This window comes from Mus musculus, chromosome 1 (genome assembly GCF_000001635.26).
Source record: "Mus musculus strain C57BL/6J chromosome 1, GRCm38.p6 C57BL/6J".
NCBI classification, from domain to species: Eukaryota; Metazoa; Chordata; class Mammalia; order Rodentia; family Muridae; genus Mus; species Mus musculus.
The window spans coordinates 171360799-171369659 of NC_000067.6; positions in this window are offsets into that span (position 1 = coordinate 171360799).

The window sequence follows — 8861 nt, forward strand, 5'->3', positions numbered from 1 at the left end:
GCCGTCGCCCAGCAACCACTGCAGGGACTACAGTGCGACCGCTGCAAACTGAAGGTCGCAAAGCGCCTGTTACCTTGGAAACAAGAGACCTGGTTAAGCTACCGCGATCTTACAGTGATGTCGTCAGGGGAACGAGATGTGGGGAAGCCAGTAAATATCCTAAAGGATTTGGGCTCCGAAAGGCTAGAAACCGGCAGTTCGTTAGACGAACCCAATAGCCGCTAACTAGCCTGTAATTATGACGTTTGAGGAAGGTGTTGGTGGTAGGATGCGTGGAGGCCGTGTCTTTTTCTTTATTTTTTGCTGCACGGTTTCCAACTTGGAATCTTCTCTAGGGATGAGGTAGGAAGGAAACAAGTCAGAAATCAAAGGTTGAACTTGGACTACGTTGCTTGGGATTCAGAGACTTGAGTAGACTTATTCCGCGATCCTATTTATAAAATGGGTTGTTTGTGATAAAAATTCTTGAAGGTGCTGAATGGATGGGAGAGTTCTCTCTGCTCTAGCCACTGGAGGGCAGTAGAGTCCAGTCTCAGTGAGAGAAGCGACAGGAGAGAAAGGTGCTAAGAAGGGACAAGGGAGAAAGAGATGAGTTAGGGTGGATGAAGTGGGAGAGGAAAAATAGGTTAGGCATATCTTGGACAGTTTTTCACTACTTAGTCCTAGGATGAATAATTATTTCATCTTGACTCATTAGAATAATATAACACATTAAATGGAGGCACCGTGGAACTCAGGATTAAGGGCAGGGAGTTTCCCCTGATAAGATCCTGGGCAGAAGCTGCCCAACCTTAGAAGGTGGGTGGGGGTGAGATGGGGAGGAGAGAGACACGGACTCCTGCCCCTCCCTGCTCTCTTCCTTTTAGTCAAGCTGGGTTACTGAAGGCCTAACTCTGCCCTCGCAGGACTCAATGCAGAACGAAGAGGCTCGGATCAAGGCAGGCTGACTGGGATCAAGGCAGGCTGACTGGTTTCTGCTGTAGGAGGAAATGCAGATTTCTACTTGTCGCTCCAGCTGGGGTGGAGCCGAAATAGGATCTTTGTCCCCCAGGCTGGGCTTTGAGTGGGAAGGATGGCTGTCACTTGGGCCTTTGGTTTCTAAACATGAACTTGCTCCCAACCAGACCACGGATAATGTCCAAGGTTTCAGTGGGAATGATCACGTGATTCTGAGGCGCAGGCTCACACTGGGCCTTTTCCCTCCTGGTCCCAATTAGATCTTGAGAGAGAACTACGTGGGGAGGGTGTGCACACATGGAGTAAAGAATTGAGCCTGGGGGCTGGAGAGAAGGTTCAGTGGTTAAGAGCACTGGCTGCTCTTCCAAAGGACCCAGGTTCAACTCCCAGCACAGCAGCTCCCAACTGTCTGTAATTCTAGTTCCAGGGAATCTGACACCCTCATACCGGTAAATGCACATAAAATAAATTAAAAACAAACACACACAAAGGCTTGGACAGCATCTCAGTAATGCAAGTCCCGGGACCTGAGTTCCATTTCCAGAACTCACACAAAAATAGCTGGACACAACCGTGCGGTGGTGGCACACACCTTTAATCCCAGCACTCGGGAGCACAAATAATAAGAGAGATAAATAGTTAAGTTTCCTTAGCATTTATTTAAGAATAAAGACTTGAGTGTTTTCAGTGCTTATTTAAGCACAGAACAGTAATAAAGAGTCAATAAAGAATTAAATTTTGGCCGGGCAGTGGTGCGCACGATTTTAATCCCAGCACTTGGGAGGCAGAGACAGGTGGATTTCTGAGTTCGAGGCCAGCCTGGTCTACAAAGTGAGTTCCAGGACAGCCAAGACTATACAGAGAAACCCTGTCTCGAAAAACCAAAAAATATATATATATATAAATAAATAAATAAATAAAATAAAAAAATAAATTAATAAATAAATCGTTGGGCCTGGGCGAGCAAAGATCCTAAAAATTCAATTCCCAAGAACCACATGAAGGCTCACAACCATCTGTACAGCTACAGTGTACTCACATACATAAAATAAATAAATCTTTTTTTAAAAAATTAAATTTTAGCTTTTCCAACTTGGGCTGGTGGAATGGCTCCAGCAGAGAAGGATGGCAAGAAGGACCGTTTGGCCACCAACAAGGTGGTTTCCCGAGAATACCATGGAATGGGCTTCAAGAAGTGTGCTCCTGGAGCACTCAAAGAAATCCAGAAATTTGCCATAAAGGCAAATGGGACTTTCATGGGCATAAAGGAACACCAGATGTACGCATTGACACCAGGCTCAATAAAGCTGCCTGGGCCAAGGGAATGAGGAGTGTTCCGTATCGCATCTAAGTATGTTTGTCCAGAAAACAAGCTCTCCACATTGGCAACTTATGTGCCTGTTACCACATTCAAAAATCTATAGATGGCTACTGTGGATCAGAGTTAACCTGCTGCGTGTCAAACAAAGCTGCAGAACTGAAACTAAAACAATTAAATTTTAGTGCTTATGGAAGCCCAGACAGTAATAAAGAGGTAATAAGAGTCAAGTTTCCAGCACTTATTAAAACACAGAGCAGTAAAGAAAGTTAAGTCTCCAGTGTTAAATAAAAAACAGTTATGCAGTTTAATAGAGCACAGAGAATTATAAAATAAAAATGAAGCATAGAGAGTTAAAAGGAAAAGAAGCCAATGGTTTTCAGCCACAGAACGAGTGAGAGAGTGTTGTTTCCAGGTGCCATCAGCTTCCAGCATCCAGTACAGCTAGAGAGAGTTAAAAGGCCTGAGATCGGACTGGCGAGATGGCTCAGAGGTTAAGAGCGCTGACTGCTCTTCCAGAGGTCCTGAGTTCAATTCCCAGCAACCACATGGTGGCTCACAACCATCTGTAATGGGATCTGATGCCACCTTCTGGTGTCTGAAGACAGCTACAGTGTACTTATATAAATAAAAATAAATCTTTCAAAAAAATAAAATAAAGCTGGGCGGTGGTGGCACACGCCTTTAATCCCAGCACTTGGAGGCAGAGGCAGACGGATTTCTGAGTTCGAGGCCAGCCTGGTCTATAGAGTGAGTTCCAGGACAGCCAGGGCTATACAGAGAAACCCTGTCTCGAAAATAAATAAATAAGACCTGAGATCATCAGTCTTCGTGATACAAGGAGAGAAATTATTTCTGCAAATTGTCCTTTGATCTGTACATGAGGGCCATTGTATGCCTTGCCCACTCGCCCACTACAATCCTCACAGTGAATAAATTCATGTTCTCTAAGGATTGTTCATCTATCTTTTGCTCTTTTGTTTGTTCTTGGTTTTTTTTTTTAAGATTTATTTATTTTATGTATACGAGTACAATTATAACTGTCTTCAGACACACCAGAAGAGGGCGTCAGATCCCATTACAGATGGTTGTGAGCCACTATGTGGTTGCTGGAAATTGAACTCAGGACCTCTGGAAGAGCTGACAGTGCTCTTAACCGCTGAGCCATCTCTCCAGCCCTTTTTTGTTTTTGTTTTTGTTCTTGTTTTTGCTTTTTTGAGGGAGGGTTTCTCTGTGTAGCTCTGGCTGTCCTGGAACTCCCTTTGTAGACCAGCCTGGCCTCAGATTCTGTGAGGCCTCCCAAGTGCTGGGATTAAAGTTGTTTGCCACCATGCCTGGCTATCCTCTGGTATTAAAAATTCTTTTGAGGGGAAAGGGACTGTCAAGTTGGCTCATCAGATAAAGAGGCCTGTCACTAAACCTGACAGCTGAGTTCAATCTCTGGGGCATACATGGAGGGAGGGAGAGAGAGAGATGACACTTGTCCTCTAGCCTCTCCTCTACACACATTTGCATACATATACACCCCTCTTTCTTCAATAATGTAGAAAAATATATTTTAAATACCAAGAATAGACTCTAGGTCCTAGACAAGCACTCTATTTCTTGAACTCCGTTGCTAGAAACTGCTTCCCACCACCAGAGATTCTTGCATTGTAACTGGCTGGCTGGAAACTCATTGTGTAGACCAGGGTTGCCTTTGAAATTAGAGTATTTTCCTGCCTTTGCTAAGATTGCAGACATGTGCCACCATTCCTGGCCTGCGCCAGCCCTTGAAAAATTATTACTGTTGTTGTTGTTGTTGTTGTTGTTGTTTATATGTGTCCCTGACTGTTCTGAAACTAGCTCTGTAGACCAGGTTGGCCTCAATCCCACAGAGATCTGCTTGCCTCTGCCTTGAGAATGCTGGGACTAAAGACATGTACCAGAACTGTCCTGTGAAAAAATATTTTGAGACAGGATCCAACCTTGAGTTTGGGTCTCCCATAGAGAATACAGGCACTCCAAAAGGCTTCCCTTCCACTGGGGGAAAGAAAACTGCCCCAGCCTTCTACCTGTCCTGGATTGTAATACCTGCTCACTTTCTTTTTCTTCCCCATGTAATTTTTTTTTCCCGATAGTTTGCATCTATCTCTGTTTTCACTTGTTTTCCTTTTAGGATTCTGCCCTCTCCTCTCTGCTAAATGGAGCCACCACCTGACTTACCCAGGAGTGGCTAGACATCTTCCTTTCAGCTGTATCTTAGAACCACACCTCAGTGTGGAACCCTGGAGCACAGTTGTAAGGCCCTGGGTAACTGATGAGGAGCTGAGGGAGCACCCTGGAAGACTTCTCCAGGCATTTCCCCAAGTAAGACCTCAGTGAGTGTGCAAACCTAGGTGCAGGGAGAGAAGCATTGGCAAGGTAGGTTAGATGCCAGTCCTTGTTCCTCTACCCTTTCCTTAGAGCCTGTAGACTGAGGCTCCTGACCTTATCAGTGGCAGTGGACATTCTTCATGCCTAATCCTTTAATATTTATGCTGGTTCTATAACTGAAGGAGGAACCACTTCACAAAGACTTCGAGATAAAGCTGGAAGGATAGTCTCACCTCTGGTGGCTGTCTTGATATACAGGTGGGCTCCCTGGGAGGAACTTAGCTCTTTCTATGATTGACAGTAAGGACAGGAAGAACGCAGCCAAGGTCCTCACTAGAATCCATTTTCTCACCAAATTCTCAGGCTCCCCCCTTGCCCTAGCTCTTGCTCCCTGAATCACGCTACATCATCTGCTGCTACTGTCTCCATTCAGAAGACTGATTTCCAGGGAGTTCCTATTCTCATCCAGTGCCAGCTAGAGCCTATCCCAACAGCCTTCTAAAAGTAGTCAGCCCATTCATAAGCATGGGGTAAAAGAATAAAGGCTTTTGTCTCTTAACCCATGTTCTAGTCACCGATGTTGCGGAAGTGTGTTTATAGAGGGCTGAGTGAGCAAAGAGGAGGGGCTCTGCGTTCAACCAGGGCCTGTTGAGAAACAGGACCCAAATATGCCGCGTGTTCAGCCTTCTCTTTTCCTGGGTGGCTTATTCCAGCTTCAGAACCCTTGAGGAACAAGCAGGCCCAGCCCCTTGAGCTCTAAGGGATGTTGTTAGGCAACCAGGAAACGTGATTGTCATTAAGAGATGGGCTGGGTATTGAGACTGCATGATTGGCAGATAAGAACAGCTCAGCACAGAGCACCATTTAGATGGGATCTCTCAGAATACACGATGCCACCATCCCAGTGTTGGGCATAGTGAGGTTTAAGCTGGGGAGGCAGGGAGCAAGGGCATTTTTTTTTTCAGTGTAGGAAGAACTTCTGGAGACCCTGTGTTATTGTATGGGGAGAATCTCTCTCCACATCTCCATAAATGGGGAGGCATCCTATGGAGGAACAGTAGAAGCACACACAGCCACCTTCGGTAGCCTCAGTCCTGAGGATGGAACCAAGCCCAACCTTGTCAGTCAGCAGGACATGGCCTCTGTGCAAACTCTGCGGGAAGCAGGAGCATGGACAGATGAGGAAGAACTTATCAAGGCTGCGTAGAACCAGCACCAGCATTCCATCCACACCCAGACACCCAGGCTTCTGCGTAGCTGCACCCTCCCCTCTCTCAATGCCAGAGTCTCCTTTAAGCTTCTGTCTGTTCCCTGACCTGGAATCTCACTGCAGACAAACAGGATGTCACTCACGAAGGTGCTCTCTCCTATTTACTCGTACCCCAGGCCCATTCTCCTGGTACTCCACCCCGTGTCCCTTCCCCACTTGGACCCACCCCCTCCCACCCCTGATCACTCAATCTGACCCTCACTCTCACTCTTCTTCCCCCACACCACTCCACCCAGCCTTGTCCCTCCCTGACTCACCTCAGGTCCCATTGTCACAAACAAAAATTTCAGCACAACCCTCTCCAACCGGTTTGGCTTAGGTGTGCAGCCTTCCGTGGGGACTGAGACCAGTTTAAGGGGCTGCCTGGACACATGCAGATAGCATCCACATGGATATGGGCAGAGGCAGCCCCACGTGTGTTAGTGACGCTTACTCACAGACACACAGAGGAAACCCGTGATGGTGGGACGTGATTTGTTGCAGATATCTATATGCCTGTCTTCTCCTGATTGAGGGACCCTTGGGGACAGGGATCATGTGTCCCACGTCTCTGTCACCTCCCTTGAGTCTGACATGGTGATTTTCATTAAATGTCTGTGGAATGAATGTGCACTCGCAGGCATGCACGATGATGCCACACAGACAAACGCATGTACTAAAGATGCCATCCGTCATGGCTTGAATTGTTCCCATTCTTAGGGCTCGGAACGTAGGCGGGAAGAGGGTAGGTAGTGAGGCATGAGGGGAATGGGGAGTCATTGTAGAAGAAAGAACTGAGCTCTGAGTATAGACATTGGTCTTGAATGGCTTCCAAAACCATGCTTGTCGATAGCCCCTGACCTAAGTCAGGGCATATTCCTCAGGACTATGGTCCGTGTGAAACATCCCTGGATTAAGGGAAGAAAGAGGACTTGAAGGTAAATATTTGTTAGCTGAGGAAAGAAAGATTCCTACTTCAGAGGCATTGCCTTATTCTCTCTGGCCAGTGGCACCTGAAGCCCCCACACTGCGGCCCCCATTTTAAAATTGTTTACTAGGGTCTGACCGTAACCATGGAGACGTGGGTGTGTTTGCTCCCTTAATAACTACCTCAGAGAAGTTCTATTTCCTGTCATCGTTCCCTCTGCCTAAAGCTGGGGTGAGTAATGAGGGTCCCACCATCTACAGGCTCAGTGTTTCTTGGCTGGAAGCACTTTGGGCGGAAGAGTGTATTGTGAACAGAAAAGTCAAAGTGGACTGAATCCTCCATTTGTGATCTAGCTGCTTTCCCACCCCAATGCCTCGGTTTCTCTGGCCACTTCCTGTACCTAGAGGGATGAGTCCGTGGGAAGGAAAAGGCTCCTCTCAGAGCCTGTGATAGGATCCAAGGTGTGATAATTATAATTATAATACAGGATGCTCCCCCTCCCATCCCCCCTGGCCCTACCCCACCCCTACCACACAGGATCTCAAAGCAGCATCGGGGTGGGGCTGTTCCCCTGGCATAGGTGGGGACCTGAGTCCTGAAGAGGGGAAGGGGTTTGCCAAGGTGGAGGTGGACAGAAACTAAGGAGTTTTGGCACCCAGCCAGGCCCTTGAATCTGCCTCTGACCTGCAGGGAGTGAGCCCTAAGGGACGAGGTCACTCTCATGGCCAGTTCTGAGGGGTGGGATCCAGAGACAGATCTACTCTAAGGGCAGCGTTAGAGTCCAGATTACAACCCAGGCTTGGTATGGTAATTTATGATCGGTTGAGATCTCTGCTGACTCCACCCACCACCTTCTCCAGACTGACACCGGTTGATTCAGAAACGAAGGCCTTCGTCAAAAATGCACTTAGTTCCCACTGGGGGTTGTGAACTGCCCTGGCACGGCTGACTGGACACAATTATAAACCAAGCCCAGCTTTGAAGGACTTCACAGAGGACAGCTGTCATCCTTCCCCACGGCTTAACACCTTTGCCGAATCTCTGTCCTGCAACAGGCCTCAATCCATGGCTCTTGCATTAAAGCTTACAATTTAGTTAAGGAGATAAGATGAGCACAAATTATGGGCACATAAGCTATAATAAAGAGACTGGCAGAAGCTGAGGAAGAAGAGAAGAGAGGAAGGAGCTGGGAAGGCTTCGTGGGAGATGTGGCATTTGGGGTCACTTTTGAGGGATGAGTGAAATTTGTGAGGAAGGGGGCGGAGTGAGGAAGTGGCCCAGTGGTTGGGAGCTTGTATGCTCAAAGCCCGGGTTCAAAGCCTCCACCTCAAAAACAAACAAACAGAAACCTGAACAGGTAGAGCTGGGGAAGTAGCTTATTGATAATTCACTCTTCCTTTCTGTTTCCAGATGAAAAACCTATCTAACAGATATTTTCTTTCTCTGGTTGTCTTTCCATATTCATGGGTATTTTAAAAATTATTTTTGTTCACCATGGGCAGTGGTGGCGCACGCCTTTAATCCTAGCACTTGGGAGGCAGAGGCAGGTGGATCTCTGAGTTCTGAGTTCGAGGCCAGCCTGGTCTACAGAGAAAGTTCTGGGACAATAGGGCTACGCAAAGAAACCATGTCTCAAAAAAGAAAAAAATATATATATTATTGTTCTTGTTGTTTGAGGTAGAGCCTCATATAGCTCAGGATAGCCCAAGACTCTATGTAGCCAAAGCTATCTGAGAAATCTTGATCTTTGAGCCTTCACCTCCCAAGTGCTGGGACTGCATCCAGGTCTGCACCAGCCTGCCTGGCTTCTACCTGTCTTTGAAATTCTAGTGTGCCAGGGATTTTGCCTCTCTCTTTCAGGAGGTAAAGATTCTCCCCTTCTTGTGGCTCCCCAGCTGGCTCTTGGTGGTTACTCTTACTCAGCCAAACTGGAAATATGTGAAGAGATGAGTCTGAGTGTTACTAGAGTACATACAAGGATAGAGTGAAATTAATACCAGCCCCGCAAAGTCCAGACATGCTATGCTGTCCTCCTCATGATCATGGAGGGCCAT